The following is a 23709-nucleotide window of genomic DNA, read 5'->3' on the forward strand; positions in this document are numbered from 1 at the left end:
AGGAAGGAAGGAAGGAAGGAAGGAAGGAAGGAAGGAAGGAAGGAAGGAAGGAGCAAAGGAAGGAGGGGGAAGGAGAGAGAGAAAGGAAGGAAAGGAGGGAGGGAGAAAACTTCTACTTACACAATTGCATTGTAAATATACTAGTCCCATCATTAAATAATAGTATTCTGAAGGTGGCCTGTTGATTACCTTATTAGTTGCAATTTTCTTTCCTTTTTTTCAAAATCAGAATGAAAAGCTCAAGTTTAATGAGGTAGGAATAAGATAACTAATTTTAGACAAAATGAGGATGATATTCAAAACTGTATTCTAGGCACTGTTTCCACTTAATTCTTTTTTTTTTTTTTTTTTTTTGATAATTCTGATGCATACCCTGGAGGTAAAATTTATCACAGAAAGACCTGTCTTGACTATGAAACCCTTGGTGTTCTTAGGGGCATACCACAGCCTACCTTGGGGCAGGACAAAGTCATTTTCTGGTTATGGCTGACTAGAAGGGGGACATTTTTACCAAACTAAGGTGGGGAATACAAAAGTAATATTGTAGCATTAGATATTCTGCATTTTTATGTAAAGGTAAAATAATAGTAGATGTATATTAAGAAATGAACAGCCTTTGATAAATAAATACAATGTTCGTCTTATACAAATATAAAAAAAATCTCCCCTTTTCTTATTTCTCTCTAATATATCCATGAAATTGTCCAAAAGAGAAAAATAATCCTCAACTATTATTTAAAAGAATGACATGAATCAAATTCCCAAATCCTGTAAGAATTTCTACATTCTCTCACCTAATGGGTTAGGACCCAAGAACAGTATCTTCTGTTGGATCCCTAGGCATTCTCTCTGGAAAGGTGTGCTACCAGAGGTCAGGTGTTGCAAACAAGGGAGTTATGAACTGGAACAACTACATTAATGGCTTGGAGTCACAGAATCTTGCTCATTATGATCAATCTTCTGGGTGCAGTATAGGGAATATAATACTGAGGATGGCCTCAACATTTCAGTCCCTCATATGACCAATTATGTCAGACCTGGAAGAAGAAAACAGTAGATGCAAAAATTGGCTTGAGTGTGCATAGTTAACAATACAGTTTTGTGTACTTCAAAGTTTGTGAAGAGGGTAAATCTCATGATAAGTGTTATTACCTAGAAAACAAAACAAATGGACATAAGGAAACTTGGAAGCAATGAATATCTTTATTACCTTGAATACATGTATAGTATCACAGGTGTATGCATATATCTAAACTCATCAATTATTTAAAATAAAAGTGTATAGTTTTTCTTATAAGTTATACTCCAATAAACCTGAAAGAAAAGGCCTAAACCCTAAGTCCAATTCTGAGAGTCTAAGAAAAAGGGCAGGAATGAAATGCTCATCTCCAGTTGACACACTTTTAATTTTCAAATACAGAAGACATACTCTGCTATTAAGAGCCAAACTCTACAGTGCAGAGTATGGGAAGGGGAATAAAACTTCTCTCCAAGATAGTGTGCTCTTCAATGCCAAGTCCATGTGACACATCATGATGATAATTTGGCAAAGAATATAAAGCCCACACACAAGAACAGAAGTTTTAGCATCAAAGAAATAAAATACAATCTTTTATTTGTCCCCCCACTAAGTCATTCATTGGGTTTATAGCTGGATCTTGGAGTTTTTCTTCTAGGAATGGCACTAGTGGGGAACTTGGGGGGCAAGGGAAGCTTGTTTCTCCTCTGTAAGTATGGGTTCTATTCACCAAACACTCCTGGCCTCTTTCCGTTTACCAGATCACACAAAAGCAGGAGCAGCTGAGGCAAAGATTTAATCGTCCAGAGGTGAGGAAGGTCACAGAGAGTAAGTTCCTTGAGTCTTAATGGCAATGGGGTGAAAACAATATTACTGCTTCTAAACTGACTAACAAATGTGTTTCGTGGACTAGTAAAATTCTAACATAAATCGTGAACCCCATCCCTAGACAGGAATTTCTAGATCAGCTAACTCAAATCCACTTTACATTCAGTATTAGGAAAGAAAGAGGAGGGTGGTCTAAAATTAATGTAGCCTTTTGCATAAGGCTCAAGAATTAACTTTCGCTACATGATTACACATTTATTTTGAATTGGTTAATTACGTATGAGAACATAAACTTGCTTCACAAGTGTATTTATTATGCCTAGGCACTTCCATAAGATGCAGTGGAAACAGTCTCTTCCAGAGATCTGAAAATGCCTGCTCATAAAGAAACTGTGGTTTTTGTGGCTGGAGGGTCACTCAGTTCAATTCTGCAATGCAGAAAATATAGGACCAAAGGGAAACGGGAATTTAGATGCCCTGAATATACTGTGTAGGAAAGAAAGAGCTTTGTCAAAGACCTCACAGTGGGGATGTTCCCATACAAACATATGGAAGAATGTAATGATGGAACTCTGAGAGGAGGAATTATGAATAAGTGGATTACAGACCCCACCATATGCTAACTGTGTAATGCCCATTTTAACCTTTTGTTGGGAGAGTTTTCCCAACTGGGTTTCTTCACTTCAGTTTCTTTGAACTTTATCTCATAAGAGCAATGTAACTTAATGCATGCTTTTCTTCTTATTCCAGAACTTCTGGATGAGTGAGTATGCCTAATTCGGAGGTTCAGCATTAGGAAGCATACTAGACTACAGATAAAACCCAATTCTTCCTTGAATACTCGCTATTGAGATGTTATTTTGGTTGTCATCTCTGTCTTCTTATATTATTTCTCAGTTGACTTATGAATGTGGTAGGGAATGTGAAAATGCTAATTGTTGGTCTCCTCAAACACTAACCTTTGTGAAGAAAAAAGAAAGATAGTCTCATTTAAAATATATTTTCAAATAACTGACAACACCAAAATTAACTGTTCCTATAGAACCATTAAGAGCATTGTCCAGATATCTTTCACCAAATGTACTTTTAAAAGAGAATATTTCTATAGATACAAACCAGTAATTACTAGTGAAACCAATCAAAAAATCAAAAGTAAATAATAAAAAGAATCAGGGGGTGCTAAGTTTATAATAAAGCTTTATTCATTAAACAAAAATTTATTGATAAAATGGCATGCTAGGCTGAGGGAAATACAATATTTAACAGACATAGGGACACATGCTCCCACAGAGTTTAAATTCTAGCTGAATAGAAGTACTAAAACAAAGCAAAAATATAAATGCCAAAGAGAAGACCATAGTCTTTTGTATATTTGAATTGAGAAACAAAAACAGTGTCAAACTATTTGGAACAAAAAGGATAATGTGTCGAAGGAATAGGGAGACGAACTACTCTTTGTTTACTGAAGTTTACATGCGTAAGCTCTGGAAATTTCTGAAGAGGAATTTTGGGTTTTTTTCCCTTTTGTCTCTGGACTGTCCCCAATTCAATATGCATATGGTAGATAATGAATGCCCCAGCCTTGGTTCTTAGCCTCAGCATCCAACACAGATTAACTATTCTCTTTGAATCATAATTCCCGATTGACACATAAGAAAATCTGTTTTACGTAAAGTTTGGGGTCCACCACACAACAAATCAGCAGTGACTGGGGGGTTGAGTCCGGGGAGTCAGTGGAATCATGTAATACTGACATGGAAGTTAGTCCCCTTGGCAGACTTTGCTACTTGTCTAAGCAAGATCTTTTCTTTACATCTTTATTTTTATAATAGAGTCATGATTTTGTATGGGACAGTAACATATCCAGATAAATACAAAAATTCCTTACCCTCTCTTGTGGATAAAAATAAGCATTTTAAAGGAAAAGACTTGGAAGGCACATACCTTCTGTCTTTGACTTTAATATTCTTCTTCCCCAAAACTCAGATAAATGCTAGTGGTGTCTAGCCATCTTACAAACTTGGAATGATAAGCCTAGTGGCGGAATATCATTCTAAACTTAGCTGGGTAGAAAGCCTACAGGAGACCAAGTCACTAATGTCACAAAAGCTGGCATAAGAGCCCTGGATTTCTCACCTTCAGAATATGGTGATGTGACAAAAATAAACTTTTGGTTTATTTAAGCCACTGCGAGTTGAGTTTTCAGCCACATGGAGCCAAGTGACTTAAGTAGTGCCCCTTTGTAATCAGTTTGTGATATGTAGCTGTATCAGAGAATTGGATTTTGACTGGTTAAGCAATCCAAAGAAGACTTACTTTCAACAAAGAGTAGGGATAGCAATAGTAATAAGAATACAAAAAGAAAAGAATGAATGTACAGATGTACAAATGCATAGATAAGATCAGTGAAAAATTAACAGAGCAGGTAAAGCACAATATTATTTATGCTACATAAGAGTTTAGACCACTATAGATATAGTCAATATAATGTAAACATATTGTAAACATATAATGTAAACATATAATTAGTCAATATAATGTAAATATCAAAGCTGTGGTAGAAAAGCAAATATTAGTTATGCCCTAACTAATAAAATTATGCAGAAAAGAAGATGACAAACAGCAAACCTCATATAAAGGTTTCATATAAAGGTTTCATTCATATAAAGATGAATGGAAATAAAGTACAGATAATAAAATAAATAGATCAATAGAAAAAAATGCTAGCTGTATAGGTTATGGACTCAGAGCAAAAAGAATCCACATAGCTGAAATATTCACCAATATTTATTAATAAACTTTGTATAAATACATCACATGAGTGTTAGTATTATCAAACAAATTAGAAGTTAATGCAAAAAAAAACACCACTAATAAATAAAAATTTATTGTTTAGGTTTGAAAACACTATAAAGGTCAAACATTAGGAGTGCCTGGATGGCTCACTGGGTTAGCATTCGACCCTTGATTTTGCCTCAGGTCATGATCTCATGATTTGTGAGATAGGCCCCACATTAGGCTCTGCACTGAAAGCACGGAGCCTGCTTGGGGTTCTCTCTCTCTCTCTCTCTCTCTCTCTCTCTCTCTCTCTCTCTGCACACAACCCCCTCAAAAATAAATAAACTTAAAAAAAATAAGGCCAAATGTTAACAAACATCCATGCGCCAAGCAATATAGCACCCAAGAGAACTAAGCAAAAATTTTAAGAAATACAGTGTTTGCAAAAATAAAGAAATATATAAACAAGAGAAAGTTTTATTCTCATAGTCTGTGGCAAATTATGCAAAAATCAAGAGAACCTCTAGAGGAAATTTAAAAGTTAGTTAGAAGAGAGATTATGGTGTGATACAAGTCTCATTTTGAATCCTGGACCCAGGTCAAATGCTCTGTAGTTCTGAAGCCTTGAAAAATTCTGTTTTTGAAATTAAGAGTAAGGAATAAGAGAAAGGGAAATGAGAGGAAGAGGAGCAGGTGGAGGAGGAAGGGTGGTGGTGAGGCAGGGAGAAGAAGGAGGAAGAGGAAGAGAAGAATGTAATTCAGGTCCTGTGTTATGGCCTTTATGTTACATACACACACACACACACACACACACACACACACACACACACATATATACACACACACATACACACACATACACACACACGTGTGTGTGTGTATATATATATAATTTCAACATATTCTCACATGTACATATCCCCATTTAACAGAAGAATGAACATACTTTCAGAAGTAACTAATTTTTCAAAGATCATACAGAGTGTGTTTGTCATATGGTTTTTTCTGATATTTGAAATTTATTTTGGAGGGCCTACACTAGTTAGAAAGATCAAAACAAGTACTTTCATACTTTGAGGAAAACAAAATATTAAGGTAATAAACTTCTTGACTAGAGAGACAAAATGGTATATTACCATTTGCTTAAAACTCGATATTAGCAGTTTGAATTTTAATAGCTATTCACTTAAACATGAGTGTTTTGAGAGAAACTATTTCTGGGATTATTTGCTTTTGTTTTCCAACCTCAGAAGCATGAAATACAGAGTGGGAAATAGCTTTAAATAAATAAAATGTTGTTCGGTTTATACAGAAATTATATGATTCAGGCTAAAATATATTTGACATAGAAATCTTTTCACTTTCATAAAAGTAACTATTTGAAATCTTTTAAAGCATTATTCTCTTCAAACATTTTGAAACAAAAAATTTGCCTTTTGATAGGAACTATGTGTTTCATTATAAAGATGGAACATGATGTTCTGGCTTACATATTCTCTGCAGAAGGAGGTCCTTTTTTGTACTGAATTTTTAGCATATAGTAAAGATCCAGATTGTAAAAAATTAATTTCAGGCATGACAGACTGGAAGTATATATTGAACAGATCTGGGAACAGAAATGATGCAAATGCCTTTCTTCCAGCTTCTGAAAATTATGTAATGGACCAAAATTTCAGGATAGACTTCTGTTTGAGTGAAGCATGGACTCTTAATCAAAGGAGAGTACCAAAAATGACTTTTGGAAAGCAAAAGTATAAGGCACTTTTCCACAAACAGTAGTTCCATTGACATTGTCTCTGGAAATATCACTACAGCTAAGCATTAGGATATTCACATATATTTTAATTATTAGTGATGGTAGCAGAACTATGATAGAAGAAAAATTTCCTGAATGAGCAAGAGTAGTAAAGGAAATTGACTCATGAAAGGAAGAAGACCAATGATGCATTAAGAGCTAGAAATAAAAATCAATGAAATTGTTTTAACTCTTCACTATGTTGCTATTGTGTTTTAAAGTATGATGCACTTGTTGGGTTACAATCAGGATGCTAACATTTGCATTGCCTATACAATTATTTATATATTATTTAGTGTTTCTACCTCAAAATAATAAGAATGTGGATAAATAAGGCTCATAGAAAGTACTTGAAAGATTTTTGCTTTCCTGTCATTAAACCATTTAAAATATGACAGCTGCTTAGAGTACAATGAATAGTGATAGATGCTTATTAGTATGAAAGTTTTACCATAATGTTGCTGATAAACAACAGATATATACCCAGAAAAAAATTAGTAATTTGAATATATGAAGGGATGAGCTTATTTATATCTGTATACATATAACTAGAATTAGGAAGATACATGTAACTACTATCAATAGAACAGATAAGTGGGCCTTGGAAAGGTACTGTTAAACAGCTTACAAGTTGTCTACAAATTTAGTTCAATTCAGTGCAACTCAACACATGTTTAGCAAGATACTATTATGTGACAATTTTTCTCACAGAGTGTTTCTAGCAGCAAAGGAATACCTACCCATGGCCCTACCAAAAAAGACATGACAAGTCACATCATTCAAGACATATAAACAAAATGCTGTGGGAATTTGCAGGGATCTAAAATGTCTGGAAGCACCAGGAAAGACTTCCTGGCAGGGCTGGCATTTAAGATGCTACTATTAAAAAGGTTAAAAATTCAACGTGGAGACTTATGGGGCAGGGGCATAAGTCAAGAATGAAAACCAGTATAAGTCTACTGTCACAAAACTGCTTATAATAAAGCTCAATAAAGTCATTAGCTCACTTTGACTCAATAAGTAGACAGCAAATGATGTGTAAGAGAGAGGAAGTGATATTAACTTATCCACTTAGGAGACCCTAAGTAGCCAGAGCTCATGAATGAGGCAGCTGATGCAAAATGGATTTTCATTTCCATCTCTATCTCTAATCCATCTCCATCACCTATTTTTTCTATCAATTACTATTTTTCAACTATAATATATGTATAAAATAGCTCCTACCTAATTGTGTCTATGACAGAATAGAGAGTTATACAAATGTGTATGTGTGTATGTTTTACAGAATTCTGCTGTTCTCAAAATACCACCCCCAGATGTCATGCCAAAGCATTTTTAATCCTTCAAAGCTCAGTGTGTGAAATGCTTTCATAGAAATTTTTCAGAGTGACCCTGCCTAAACTCGTGTCTTTAAGATAATGTATAGGTGAAATTCTTCCAATTTAAATATAAATTCGCATCTCTCTAATCTGAAAGAAATCACCCCCAAAGATAAGATTTGTATTATGGGGAAAAAAACATTAAAAGAAGAAAGATGAGTAAGCAGAAATCTGAGATATTAGTTTAAAAAGAGAGAGGGAGGGATCAGGGGAGTGTGTGTCATTGGTTTATTACTTCTAGGATCTGCTTACAACCAAAATATTTTCATATTTTAAATCACAGAAGTATATATTTTTCATTTTAAAATTATGGATGATGCCTTAAATTCCTATTTTTCCTCATCTTCACTAAACTTTGCTAAATAAATAATATGTCTTCTTCACTAATTACATTTTAATTTCTCTAGTGTATTTTAAGTGACCTAAGTTTTCATCTTTATTTCAAATATAAACAGCAATTTAAAAAAAAAAAAAAAACACCATCTTAAAAAGTTAGGGAGGGAGGGAGCCAAACCATAAGAGACTCTTAAAAACTGAGAATAAACTGGGGCGCCTGGGTGGCGCAGTCGGTTAAGCGTCTGACTTCAGCCAGGTCACGATCTCGCGCTCCGTGAGTTCGAGCCCCGTGTCAGGCTCTGGACTGATGGCTCAGAGCCTGGAGCCTGTTTCCGATTCTGTGTCTCCCTCTCTCTCTGCCCCGCGCCCGTTCATGCTCTGTCTCTCTCTGTCCCAAAAATAAATAAACATTGAAAAAAAAATTAAAAAAAAAATAATAATAAAAAAACTGAGAATAAACTGAGGATTGATGGGGCGTAGGAGGTGGGGGAAAGTGGGTGATGGGCATGGAGGAGGGCACCTGTTGGGATGAGCACTGGGTGTTGTATGGAAACCAATTGGATGATAGATTTCATAATAAAAAATAATAATAATTAAAAAACACCATCTTTTGGTCTTACAATTTTTTTCACATGGAATATAATAAAATGTCATGTACTACTTGGTGGTGGTAGACGTTCATACATATTCTTGAATGACTTTCTCCTTCTCTACTTACAATATACTCACATTACTTTTTTTTAATAGAACAACTCCTTTATATTCTCATCTCTTAATGCTTGCTTATATGCTGTCTCCTCGAAGAAGTGTCCCAAAAGAAAACAAAATAATAACAACTATAGCTCTCTTTTGCTTTCATATGGCAGACGCTGAGCTAAATACTTTGCATATCCTCTTTCTTTTAATACTTTAAAAAGTCCTCTGTGGGAAATACCGACAATCCCATTCATAGATTAAAAAATTGAGGTTCAAAATCATTTAAGTAATATTCAAGTATGTCAGATTGCAAAGAGCAAGTTCTTTGTGTGATTTTTCACCTCTTCCTTTTACTTACGTGTACATGCAAGTGTGTGCATGTGCACAAACACATACATATATGATTGTATAAATGTGTATGTGCAGATATGTATGTATGTGTTCATATAGTTACGTGTGTGTGTGTGTGTGTGTGTGTGTGTGTGTGTGTGTATACACTCCTGCTGAATTTTGTTTGGGAGTAAAGCTAGTCTTTAGAACTGCCTGCAGATGGGATTATAAAGTGGGTAAGGGCAATGATAGAGTCTTATTTCATGGTCATTGCAGAGCCTTTGTGTTTCCTTTGTTAATACAGTATCTGGCACATAGTAGTTATTCAATAAATTATTGGTTGAATAAATAAAACATCACTAAATTTTTCTGGAGAAGTGTACTGAATACAGTTACAAACACCTTACAGCCTTATAATATTTTCATTCACCAGTGCCCTCATGGCTGCTTTTCACTAGGAATAATATTTTCTATTCATTCATTATCCTCTATATTTTTAAGTTTGTATAAAGGAAATTTGCCTATTACTAAGAATAATATGTTCTGAAAGTGTCAAATTTTATTTTGAGTAGCAAAAATGATTACAGATTAACAGTTTTATCACAAATCACCTTTTATATTAGGGAAAGTAAGAAAGAAATATCTTTAGAGATCTTCTTTTTCAGTTGATACTAATTAGATTTCTTTTAAACCAAGTTTAAGGCTCACAGTGTTCTGGCTTGATAGTGCCAAGTGATAATCCAATGTGACACACATTTCCTATAGCAATAACATTTTGGCAGATAAACTCCCCAATGAGAAACAACCATTTCTATGCTTAGATGAATTTTGTGATAAAACGCAAATGCAAAAAAAAAAAAAAAAAGTAACAGAATTAAAAAAGAAATACTCCACAGTATAATGAATCTCTTTTCTGTGTTTACTAAAAATGCCTAAATCCATGGAGGGTAAAAACATTGAGTAAGTAATAGCCAATACATCATAGATACCTCATTGTCCATGGAAGGTTGATAAAATAACTGATGATTATTTACACAGAAATCCATTCCTAGAAATCTTGTAACCTTTCCCTTCATTATGCAATGCTGTCTTGGACCTGGGAGTCTAGAAATGTGGAAATTATAACACTTTGACATACCATGTAAATGAGGTATCGCTGTAACATGCTATTTAAATAAAGTTTGGAACAAACATTCAGTAGGGAAGTTTGGAAAACTTATAACGAGATTACCTCCTAACTTTTTTTATAAGAGTATTCTTGTATTCCCCCCCAGCCATCTTTTAATTCCAACAAGAACGCACAGTGTGCCAATTTAGCTCTCTAGCAGCAAAGCCACACATTGTCTTATTGTGGCAATTAGTCAGGAGCTGAGCTTGTCGTTTGAGCCTCTCCTTCTTTTCTTCATGTAGATAATACTTGACTTGGAGGATCTTTGTCTTTCTGATGGAAATACCTGAATTGGATATTATCAGTCTCAATAAACAGGATATTTCCCATCATCAGTTCTGAAACTGAAGCAAGTGTAGGATGGATAGCAAAACTTTGCATTTGTCTGTGTGCTTTTTTTTCCCTACAGGTTACTTCCACGATTAATTGCAAGACAGGGACAACTAGACTGTCTGTGGAAAGTTTTAGGATAAATACAATTTAAAGGTTTCTTTTAAAAATGTAAGCTTATTTGAAAGGATCATGGCTGTTGCAGCACAAATACCTGGCCACAGTTAGGGATGTGGCCTGGGAAAAAAGAGAACAAAATGAGAATATCTCATCTTTAAAATTAAATCAATTATCTTTAGAACTATATTGTTCTTAGGATAATTTATTTGCTAATGAGATCAAGACAAAAACTATTTAAAAATAAATAAGATGTACGTTAAAAGTGTAATGAAAAATCCAGACTCCTTTGTTTTACAAATTCTGCCAGACAGGCCATATCTCACCCAAGATACATATTTATTAAAATATGTGTTCATCTTTCTACAATCCAGCAGCTGTCAGAAGGTGTCATAGACACCTTCTCTAGCATCCATCTCAGTGTCCTTTTGGCGGCACCCTAGACTCTATATTTTCTTCACTTTCTGAACTTTTTTAATTCAAATCGTCTCTCTCCATCCCTTCTCCTCAGTGTTTCCCTTTTGCTTCTTTTTCCAAATTTCTTACTACAAATGAGTAATTAATGTGAAATCTCTTTCTCTAAAAATATGAGTTACATAAATCTAATGGAACAAATAAATTTGCACCAGGCTAAAGACCAGAGAGAGCAAAGAACTATCCACAGAAGAATCTGGCAAGGGAGGCCCAGACAGTCCCTCCCTCAAGAAAAGCCAATGCATCTCCTCAGAAACTATTTCAGTCACCATGTGTTCTCTAAATAGCCTTCTAAAGAATTTCCCAAGCAGATTTCTTCCCAGGGCACTTGGGAAAGGTTCCTTGCATTAGGGTGGGCTTTGGGGAAGGAGTGGATAAAAGAGACCATTAGGTCAGGTTACTAAAGATAGCCTGCCATACACTTTAATCTTGAAAGAAAAAAAAATCATAATGAAACAGTGGAAAGCTTTCTGAATAACAGTAGGAAGTTTTCAAATTCAAGTCTGGCTATCCCATTGCCAGAGCATATTTACATCAGATTATATGAAGTTATAAATAGCCTACCTTCTAATGTTTTCATTCCTGAAACTATTTCCCAAAATAGTGCCCTCTTTTGAAATTTGTAACCTTTCTTATTACATGAATCGAGGAGTAAAAAGCAAATTATCATCATTTTCGTAGCTCTTAGGTATATTCAGTGTAGAAAGCCATTTGTCAGTTTCATTTGCCCAAGTATTTTAAATTGATGAGTCGTTTTTAGAGGAAAGCAATAGAATCTAAGTTTAGTCTCCATTTGTGCTCTTTGCCAGTTTCCAGCAGAGCTGGCTGAGAGAAAGCTGAAGGGCACTGATTTAAAATCAGAGTGAATAGGTTAAGGGATAGCACTTTCTTAACAGAGTGTTCACCAAAACACACTTTTAATTTCTTATATTTATCATTTCCTTAACAAATATAGACTTAATTGTGCCTGGTGGTTTACTTTATTGAAATGTATTTAAAGTTCACATTTTTAAATGAAATATTTCTGTGTGGTAATATCAGTTAAACCTAATTTCTAGACAATTTCATCCTTTAATTTTTATTTTGCTTTTATTGTATCTCTGGTCACAGAGATACCATTAGACACTGCAGTTTTTTATTGTTTTGTGTGCATATGTTCAAAAATGGTGAATACTTTTATATTAGGTAATTGCTATCTTCGTATCTGTCTGCTGATTTCTGAACATACATAAACATAGCTTCTTCCCATTGAACACACTTTCCAATGAAATATTTTAAGATTATAATTTATTCCTTTACTCCAACAAATGGTCATATTATTATATGTTTTCTGGAGGCAAGGGGAAATCATGTCTTTCTCCACACTCGTCCACAACAACGTCATGAGTGGCTCATTTTTGCTTCTCTTTTATGGTAGTTTGCATCTAAGGAAAATTTAAGGGAAGATGAATCCTAGATTTTTACCCGTTGATTAGATGTTACTGAGAAAATTTTGTCCGGTATTTTAAAATAAAGTTTTATATTCTTAAGTCATGGTCCAAAATACAATTCCTTTTTATAATCTCTTGCCTGTATATGCTAGGAAGCCATTTTATTATACCTTACATCTATTTGATTAAATTCATTTTTGTGTTTCATGAAAATATCATAGCTTTAAACAATGTTGAATGATTTGTAACACCTTTATACTAAGATAAGGGAAGTCTACCACTGAAAATCATATATTTTACTCCTTTCCTTTTAGTAGCTCAGAAAAAATGTGTTCTCTTGATATTACTTAACATTTGATGAATATTAGTGTATCTCTGGAATTTGTTTATTTGATAAATTTTAATTACTGATACCACTATCATTTCAGCCTCCACCATAAGCTAATACTGTAAAGAGAGAGAATTGATCAAGATGTAAAACCTAAAGAGATCTTAAGTTTTGCAAATTCCACGTTAAGATAATCAGATAATACAGATTTTTAATAGCTGCTAGCAACCTATATTTATTGCAATTTATTCTAAGATCAGAAATCATGACTAAGAAAGTGTTAATAATTACTACCTTAAGGCATTGCCATTATACTAAATACATAAATGAAAGTCATGGAACTTTAATACTAATTCTATACAATTCTATATCGAATGTAATCAGGTGAAAATCAATTTAAAAACAAATATAATTAAAATGACTACATGGGAGGATATGTACGACAAATATGACAAACAAAGAGTTAAAATCCTATGATACAAAGAACTCATTGATTAATATGAAAAATACACTCTGGAAAAACAGGCAATTCATACTAATTGTGTGTACACGTGTGTTGTGTGCGAACACATAAAAGTAGAAAAACATAAATGAGAAGCTGCAGAATACTCCCTAGGGAGAGAGAAAGAGAAAAAGAAGAATAGAAGATATTTGAAACATACCTATCATGATCTATTTCAAAAATAAATTGATGAATTAATATTGTCAAATTGATAACATTTGTCAAACTTTGCTGATGGGTTCAGGGGAGCTTATTTTCCGTATCTTCTTTATGCGCCTTATCTTTAAAATAATTTATAGGGGTGCCTGGGTGGCGCAGTAGGTTAAGCGTCCGACTTCAGCCAGGTCACGATCTCGCGCTCCGTGAGTTCGAGCCCCGCGTCGGGCTCTGGGCTGATGGCTCAGAGCCTGGAGCCTGTTTCTGATTCTGTGTCTCCCTCTCTCTCTGCCCCTCCCCCGTTCATGCTCTGTCTCTCTCTGTCCCCAAAATAAATAAACGTTGAAAAAAAAATTTATAAAAAAAATAAAATAATTTATAATTTGAAAATAACCATCATATAATTCACACAATAAATTATTAAAAAGTCAAATAATTAGTCAAATAATCATTAATGTTTTTTTCAACATGATAAATAATTAAAAATGCAATTAAAGGAATGGTAAAAAGGCAAAAAGTTATCAGAGATTTTAAAATGTAGGGTAGTCAATGTTAACATGGGAAGAATGACAGTCAAATTCATACAATGCTGTGGGAGTGTAAATTGGTGTAACCTTTATGAAAATCCATTTGGCAGTAGGTATAAAGAGCATGAAAATGTTCAGCTCATTTTGATCCAGTAATACCATTTCTGGGAATCTAGCCTAAAGACAAAAGACAAATGTGAAAATACATATAGGCACAAATATGTTGATCATTTCTTCATTTATCTATTTAATGAATATTTATAGAGCCCCTACTAAGTGTATTAGCTGCTGAGTCTATAATAGGCATCAAGACAGACAAGGTCTCCGTTCAATTTTTCCATTGAAGCATTTTTCTAATAACAAGAAATTGAATACAATTTAACTTTCCAGCAACAGGGGAGTTATTTTATATACATAGATATAGAGATAGATATAGATATAGATATATAGATATAGATATAGATATCAATGTAAAATTATAATTTTTATAGTAAATAATCACATTTATTGAGTAGTTGCCATGTGCTAAGACCTATTTTAATTATTGTTACATACATGTATCATTTCATTTAATCCTCACAAAGCTCCCATGATGTAGTATATTTATTTCCTATTGCTATAACTACCATAACTTTTAGTGGTTTAAAGCAACACAAGTTTCTTTTCTTAACAGTTCTGGAGGTGAGAAGTCAAAATGGGTCTCACTCAGCTAAACTCAAGGTATTGGCAGGGCTATGTCCTTCTGGTGGCTTTACAGGATAATTTATTTTCTTCCCTTTTCTGGATTATTTCTAGCCTCAGATTGTGGCACTTTCTCTGCCTTCAAAGCCAGAAAGGTCAGGCTGAATCCTTCTCACATGGCCACATCTCCAAGCTTTCTCATGCCTTTTCCACTTGTAAAAATTCTTGTGCTTACATTGGGTACACCTGCATAATTCAGGATAACCCCACTCCGATTTCATACTCTGCTAGGTGACTGCCAAACTTAATTCCATCTTCAGTCTAAATGCCTCTTTTCCATGAAACCTAACATAGTCACAGGTTCTAGGGATTAGGACACAGACCTTATTGGAAGGCTGTACTACAGATAGGTTCTATTTTTTATCCTTCTTTTTAGGTAAAATAGAGGAAAGAGATGTTCATTATTTAGTCCAAAGGTGATACACTTAAAAGTGAGAAGTCTGGTATTCAAACCTGGCTAAGCAAACCAAAACCTGGTCCTTCATCAGTATGCTATATTTCGTAATCACCATGTTCCCAATGTTAAATCCTCTATAATAAAATGAAGTGTTTCAGAGTAAAGATCTGTTAAATGTTAATAGCATTTACCTCTCAGTTTTGAACATATGCATAATTTTTATTCTTCTTTATATGTTTTTGTCATTTTCACATTTTCTTTGATGACTATAGTTATGTACTATTACATTATCAACTTGATTAAGCTGAGAACTATGTTTTCCAGAAGCCCCTTCCCTGGGTGGTCTGTGTTATTAGCCATAGGCAATTAGAGACAGATCTAGAGCTGCAGGTGGTTTCCCATTTTTCCTTTCTCTTCCCATCCCTGAGGCCAGCTCTCCTTCCTGTCTGACACATCTATTGGCACTAGGCTCGCCACCAGGTATTTTACTGTGCACTCACAGAGACAATAGTCATGAACAGCCAATAACCTTGCATGGGTTTCTACACCGGCCTCCTTTTGTGACTCCATTTCTGCAGCTGATAGGCATAGCGTCTAGATTTCCATGTAAGAGCCAACTCATTGACCTCTCCGAGGGATGGCTAGTTAGTTTTCTCTGGAATTATGACTCCTTTTTTGTTTGCTTGTTTTTACATTTCTAGCTTCTCTCCCAATTGTGGGAGTCCTAACTCCTGTAATACATTTCTTTTTCCTACTACATACACGTAGTGCTTCTGCATCTCTGAGTGAATACTGACTGATAAAACTATTGGATCCAGAATTTAGTTGATTTTCATAAAAGAACCAAAATGTGAGGCATTCACCTTGGTGGAAAGAGGCTGCAAGGGCATGTGAGTGGTCAGTGAAGACTTAAAGGACAACCCAGAAATTATCACTGGAGGCTGGAGGAAAGGGAGCTCAGGTTACCTACTGACAGAAATATGAGCCTTACCTGTGGTAACATGTAAATGAGAAAGGTTATCTAAGAAACTCATTGATGTGGCTAAGGAGAAGGCTGAAAGTGCTCGCTGGCTGCTTCTAACTACATGTGGCAAAATATGAGAAAAGAGATGAACTTACGGACGAAGTGTTTACTTTTTAAGCAGATTTTAGAGGGACTCTAGAGTTAGGTTAGATAGAGGAAAGTTGACCCATCTAGAATAAGGTTCACAAAGTAAGAAATGGCCTCAGGGTAATGATCAATCCAACCACCTGCTAATAAAATACCGTCTCAGTTTAAAGATGGAGTCAGGAGGGCAGCTTGAACCCTTTATTGAGACTGGAAATCAATTTAGTGATATTCCTCATGGACTCTCTCCACTAGACAAAAACAAAAACAACAAAGCTGTAAGCTCACGTCTTAGACCCTTTTTCCTAGAGCGTTTTTATGGATTTTAAAGGGTATTCTACCACAGCACTCTGACTCTCAGCCCAAGACAAAGAGCCACCTGTTTCAAAGAGGTTTGTGATGTGCTTTTGTCTAATAAACATAAATAATATTCCTGAGAAAGCCACAGTGTTTTTAGGACAATTATATTTGTGGAAGCACTGAAATCTATATTAAATGAAAGAGGGTCAGTTCAAAAGTAAAATAGAGTCCCAATCTTTGTACAGGCAGAAAGCAGGCTGAAAAAGTTAAACAGCTGCCAACCCATTTCCTATGGAAAAGGAAGGATCCTTAAGAGTGTGGAGCCAATAAGCTGGGCGGTGGAGTTTAAAACCATAGAAAACAGCTCCAAGAAAGCATGACTGGACTCCAGTTAGGAAACTGGCAATGCTGTCCTGGCTGGATTTCAGAAGCTTTGGACTAGTGACTACTACTTTCCCCTCTTCCCCCCTTTTGAATGGGAATGCCCACTGAAGTTCTCTTGCTACCATACATCCCCTCAGACCATCTTGCTATGAGTACATTCAAGTTAGCTACATAGGCTGAGCGGAAAGAAAGTGGACCGGTGAGCCCCCTAGCCATGCCAGGCATCGCAACCAGAACCTTCAAGAACCATGTGGAGAAGAACCAAAGAATCCTTCTAAGACAGGCAGAACAGAGGCCCCTGGCAAGCCATCCTAGCCACCCCTTTGAGACACCCCAGTTGAGACACAGATATCACGTAGAAAAGATGAGCCATCTTTGCTATGCCCTCCTTGGATCATGACTGACCAAATCATGAATACAATAAAATTGTTGTTGTTTTATACTGTTAAGTTTTGGGATGGAATAAACATGTGATTATATGATACATAATTGAAACAAATATGCACTAATCTTCTAATTCATATAAATAAATAAAACAAATATTGTGAATGTCCCTTTTTTTCCCTTTGGAGAATTTAGTATTTTTTTTTTAATTTTGTAATGTTTATTTATTTTTGAAAGAGAGACAATGTGTGAGTGGGGGAGAGGCAGAGAGAGAGGGAGACACAGAATCCAAAGCAGGCTCCAGGCTCTCTGTCAGCACAGAGCCCAACATGGGACTCGAACCCACGAACCACAAGATCATGACGTGAGCCAAAGTCAGACACTTAATCGACTGAGCCACCCAGGCGCCCCTAATTTAGTAATTTAAACTTAAAAACTTAGAGAATTATACATTTTAATGTTACTAATCAAAGGGTGTCAGTTGGTCTTTAATTCAAAGGCTGCCTCTCCCTAAACATTTCTAAGTGGCCTGAAGTTGGAAGTTGCCTTCGCCTCTTCTTTTTCCCCATAACTCTTCACTGTTTGGGCCATTCATCTGGCATTCCCTCTAAACTGCCTTGTGAGATGGGTATAAAAGATTTCATTACAAAGGATAAGGTACTAAGGCATGTATTTTAGCAGATACAAAGGTATATAAGGTGGTGTTCTTACCCTCAAAGAACTCAGTCTTACAAGCTACTCACATGATTTGTATAAGGGAATATATGACTTTGATATAGGAATGACAAAACTTTGTTCCATAAAGAAATTCAGAATATTATGAGGGTTTAAAGGGGAGAGCCCATCTACTAGAAGATATAGATAAGTGTAAATTTAGGGGATATAGTGGAGCTAAAAATGAGATCATGGAGGCTTCTGGCCTATTCATCTGTGGATTCCTCAAGGACCTGTTAGAATTTTGAATTTATAGAAGCTCAATAATTGTTGAATTCATTATTGGGCAAATTCAATAATGTTAGAAAAGAATCATTTGAGGGGTCCTTGGGTGGTTCAGTCAATGAAGTGTCTGACTCTTCATTTTGGCTCAGATCATGATCCCAGGGTCATGTGATCGATCCCCACATCAGGCTCCACACTGGGCATGGAGTCTGCTTAAGATCATCTCTCTCTCCCTCTGCTCCTCTCCCCTGCTCGCTGTCTCTTTCACTGTCTTGCTTGCTGTGTAAAATAAAAAAAAAGAAAAGAATCATTTGATTATCTTGTGTTCTAGGATAATAATTTTGACAGTAGGAGTTTTTGGGTTTTTGCTTTTTGTGAAGTTTTTTGCTACTGATTTCTATGAGATGCAGAGAAGTTTACATACAAAGCCCTTGTGACAGTTTTAGATAAAGTCACTGTAAAAGTGTAAGTCATTAGATAAAAGAGGGTAGAATTTACTGATATTTCCCATGCAACAATATTTTTGCCATGTACCTAGAGTAACAAGGTTAGATGACTTCAACATGAAAATCCATGCAGTTTGTTCAAGATATTTTGAAAAGTTCTCCATTTTCTCATCATGTTATAAATTGTAATGTTTATAACCATCAGGTAAATGAAAACAGAAGAGAAAGAAAATCTAATTCGGAATAGAGCTATAAAAACAAAAGAATAGAATAAGGTCCTTTATGTCACTGAGATAAATTGTTACATCCTCTTATGTTCTACATCATGGACTTCTAACACGTTCACAACTTGTATGTGTCATATGGGCATAAGCTATTTCTCATCCTCCTACTCAGACTTCCTTCCTAATAGCAAGTTGTTCCAAAATATCTTGTCAGCAAGACTTTGCTGCTGCTTGAAGACAAACTTGATTCTGAAACCCTTTGCTCTTTGCAAAAGAAAGAAAAATAATGTTGTTTTATTTCCAGTGTCAGAATATAAATCAGTATCATAGAGAATTTCAGCATTTTATGAGTGCTTAAATTAAATGCATGTAAAACACAATGGCCTATTCTTGATAATATTTGAATTGTAAAATGGATTCTGCATAGATATGAAACATTCCTCAAATTCTTGATTTTCTTTACTGTTTTTAGATTCTTTTCCTTTTTTACAATCTGTATGTTTCTACTTAAGCAAAACTATTGATAATTATGATGCCTTTGACACAATGTAGAGAAAAACCTCAAGGTACCTTAATATAATTGCATAAATCATAGATTGTTTAAAAAAATAATTCATGGGGCGCCTGGGTGGCTCAGTCGGTTGGGCGTCCGACTTCGGCTCAGGTCATGATCTCACGGTCCGTGAGTTCGAGTCCCGCGTCGGGCTCTGTGCTGACGGCTCAGAGCCTGGAGCCTGTTTCAGATTCTGTGTCCCCCTCTCTCTCTGACCCTCCCCCGTTCATGCTCTGTCTCTCTCTGTCTCAAAAATAAATAAACGTTTAAAAAAAATAATAATTCATCAACCCTAGCCCCAATTCATGTGAAAATTGCAAAAGGCTGTGATAAAACCTCAGCCCAGAAATTGAACATGGCTTATCCTGGCCATTGCTTAGGCTTCAGAGATCTCCATAACCCTACCCTCAAACTTCTAGAGTGGAGACAATGTCCCCACCAAGTCAGCCCTCACTGCCTACAGTTTAGTGTTGGACCCCAGTATCTAGCTCAGAAACATGAGCAAGGAGTAAAGTTTGGGACCAAAAAACCATTCACTCGGTGCTGACTGATGCCCACATTCAACAGTTGTAGTGCTGGAGCTGGAATTTCCACTGAAAGGACGTCAACTAGCTGGGAATAGGACACACTTTTATGGTGGTCATAAAATATCCCTAGCCCATAAAGAAATGGTCATCAAGGGACAGTAAACATACTCATTGATTCATTTATTCATTTGTCTAATCATTCATATACACACATATCTGTTTTTTTAGTACTTTTAGGTACTTTTATGTTGGTTAATCAAAAAGAAGTCAGTGGAGGGGCACCTGGGTGGCCCAGTCAGTTAAGCATCTGACTCTTGTTTCAGCTCAGGTCATGATCTCACAGTTAGTGAGATAGAGCCCAGCGTCGGGCTCTGTGCTGACAGCATGGAGCCTGCTTGGAATTCTCTCTCCCTCTCTCTCTGCTCCTCCCCCACTTGTCCTCTGTCTCACTCCCTGTCCCTCAAAATAAATAAATACACATTGTTTTAAAAAGTCAGTGGAAATGTTATTGAAGATGAAGGTCAATTGAGCAAGGTTCTGGAATTGGTGCTAAGTGTGCAAGTAAAGGTGTAATATTGGAAAGGGTGAGACTATCTCTTGCCTGAGGTAACAGAGAAGAAGATCTAGATGAGTTAAAAAGAAATTCTGGAGTAGAGAGAGTAAAGTTGAAGGAACTCTGATCAGAAGCCAACTCTGATCTCAATAAAGAGGTGATTCTGATTGTAGTACAAAAGGAAGGAAGAGCATGCCTTTGGGGCTTGAGGAGATTGGAAAGCACTGAAACATTAGAAATACTAGGATATTGACAGGGTGACAAGAAGGATTCATATGAAGTCAAATCACGGGTTTTATGAGCTATAGGTTCTGCTGAAATGGGTCAGGATAGATAGGTATATCATAAACATAGTCAATTTTAGATTCATGACAGTCTTGAAAGTCAAGCTTGAGAGTCAAGTTGGAGCTTGAAAGTCAAGTTGGAGAAAATGGTCAGTAGAATTATGTTCAAGACCAAGGAGGTAGAAATGTTAGCATGGTATAAGATAATGGGAAATATCTAAAGTACAAAAGATTGAGGAGACCATTTTAAGATTCGGGGCATTTCATGATCAGAAACAAACAATAAACTTTCATAGTTTATAATTTTTTTCAGATTTGTCTTCCAGAATTTTTTCATCACTGAGCCTCAGCTCCTCTCTGATATAAACTCCTTATGTGATCTCCATCAAATGCGTAAGCTTCAAGCTAGTCCTGACCTAAACTTTGATCTATGCCCTGTCCCTGCAATTCAATTCTTAGGCCTTTATCTCATTCCTGACATACGACTGAGTCCACTTGTAACCGATCACTACCTAAATCAGGTCTCACCTAAGTAGAAGGTGAATGATAGGGACAGAATGAGCTGTAGGCTTAGAGATTAAACATGATTATCAGTAACGAGATGATAGAAATGAAGTAAGGCATTAGACTGAATTAAAAAAAAGATGTAGATTACCTGTTACACATACTGTTATTAAAGAAAATCCTGATAACACTGTAAGTTCAATTTATTTTAGAAAAAAATGGAACACATATAGACATTAAAAATTTGTGTATTGGGACGCCTGGGTGGCTCAGTCGGTTGGGCAGCCGACTTCAGCTCAGGTCATGATCTCGCGGTCTGTGAGTTGGAGCCCCGTGTCGGGGTGTGTGCTGACAGCTCTGAGCCTAGAGCCTGTTTCAGATTCTGTGTCTCCCTCTCTCTGACCCTCCCCCGTTCATGCTCTCTCTCTGTCTCAAAAATAAATAAACGTTAAAAAAATTTTTTTTAAATAAATAAAAATTTGTATATTAAAATAGTCAAGTAAATATATATCTGGGAATCTAGCAAGTTATTGATAGCATGACATGTGATTGGGTCTTGAGTGCAATAGGATGACAACTGAAACTGTAAGACAAATGATGGACAAAATAAGAGGCTCAGATGATTTCGAATAGTAGTATAGAATTTGAAAGATTTTTTGAAAAAGATTTGCAACTCCCTAGGAATTGTTTAGTGAGGGGTTATTAAGAAAATGATCACATCAAAGGTAAAGCCAAGTGTCTATAAAAAGAAGAATATAGGAATGTGTTTGATGGTGTAGAAAAATGAATTGACAAGATTGGGAAAAGATGAGAAAAGGAACAGTTGAGGTTGAAGGTCAAAGGAATAGGGTGTGACTTAGATGGGAATCTACATATCATTTGGTAAAGCAGAGAATGTTTGACTTTCACCTTTGGTGATCATTGGGAATAAGGAACTGACAGATATTGGATTTGGGGAATAAACTAGAAGGTCATAGTAAAAAAGAAAAACAGGATATGTAATCTTTGCTGTTGGCAGAATTTGTAGTTTTTAAAACCACAGAGGCCTGACTAGGGACTAGGATGCTGGTGTGATCTTGAAAACTTGCTTCCTCTGCTTGGTTCTGTTGCTGATAACAGCTTCATGTTGGAAGAGCAGTTGTTGGAGGACTGCCCCTCAGCACATTTGCCTCCTACATGCTGAGCTCTGATATGAAGAGAGAGGATGTTACATGCAAGAGATCTAGGCCACCTTGCTCAGGAATTATGTTGAAATGAATCAGCTATGTGAAGTTAAATAGATTGGCACTTTATTGGTGAAGTAAAGATTTGCAAACTATAGCATTATATCAAGTTGTAGAAATCAGAGCCTGAAATAGGACAGTATTGCACAATTGCTGACTCAAGAGGGCCTCAATTATTTCCTTCCACTAAACAGCAAAAGCAGCAACTAGTTTTCATCCTTAAACCAAAACATGCATTAGAGGAATGCCTTTCATACTGATCAGTCTACTCTTCTTTTACAGTATCACTTTATGGTATAATTTGAAGAGCTCTAGATAAGAGGATAAGAGTGTTCATGCCCTTAAGTTACTAAATTATTTTTCCATATCATAGTGATGTCAGAAGTGGGATGATCCCCATAACTCTGTGAGGATCGACATGATCATATTTCCATGTTATAAAGATGGTTTTGACACTGAAATGGAGGGTAGATTGGTAGAGGTTCCAGGAAGAACATATTGGAAATAAATCAAGAAACTGCTGTTAAAATCTGGTGAGAACTGATGATCTATTGACAAACAGAATATGACTAATTAGATATGAAGCGAAGGATGAAGTACAGAGAGAAAAGTAACTAGGATGAAAGCAAGATCTCTGGTTTGTGTGGAGATGCCCTTTGTGAGATAGGGAACATAAATAAGGTTAGCATGTGTGTAAGCAAAGATCCAAATTCAGTTTTAGGCATGTTGACTTCAGATATTCAATTTTAGATATGTTGGAGACATCCAGCAGGCAGCAAGATAAATAGTTCAATAGGTAGGTAGTTAGGTAGACAAATAGATACGTAGATACTGAATATTGAAAATATATATTGAAATATATATTGAAATATATTCAGTATTCAGTATCTACCTACCTATGTCTACATATCTATCTGAATATTGAATATATTTCAATATATTTATATATT

At 35.7% G+C, this 23709-nt stretch overlaps 1 long non-coding RNA gene across 4 annotated transcripts in view; it reads left to right on the forward strand.

Annotated features, from left to right (window-relative positions):
* The window catches only part of LOC121013317 (uncharacterized), a 185233-nt gene that overhangs the window by 20335 nt on the left and 141189 nt on the right, over positions 1–23709 (forward strand). The window contains exon 3 of one of the 4 annotated variants that reach the window (XR_005782636.1): positions 21346–21425. The exons of the other annotated variants lie outside the window; for them this stretch is intronic. This is a non-coding gene — a long non-coding RNA (uncharacterized LOC121013317). The remainder of the gene's footprint in view (positions 1–21345; positions 21426–23709) is intronic. 4 annotated transcript variants of the gene reach the window in all.

Source organism: Herpailurus yagouaroundi, unplaced genomic scaffold, assembly GCF_014898765.1.
Source record: "Herpailurus yagouaroundi ecotype Mexico unplaced genomic scaffold, PumYag 29, whole genome shotgun sequence".
Classification (NCBI taxonomy): domain Eukaryota; kingdom Metazoa; phylum Chordata; class Mammalia; order Carnivora; family Felidae; genus Herpailurus; species Herpailurus yagouaroundi.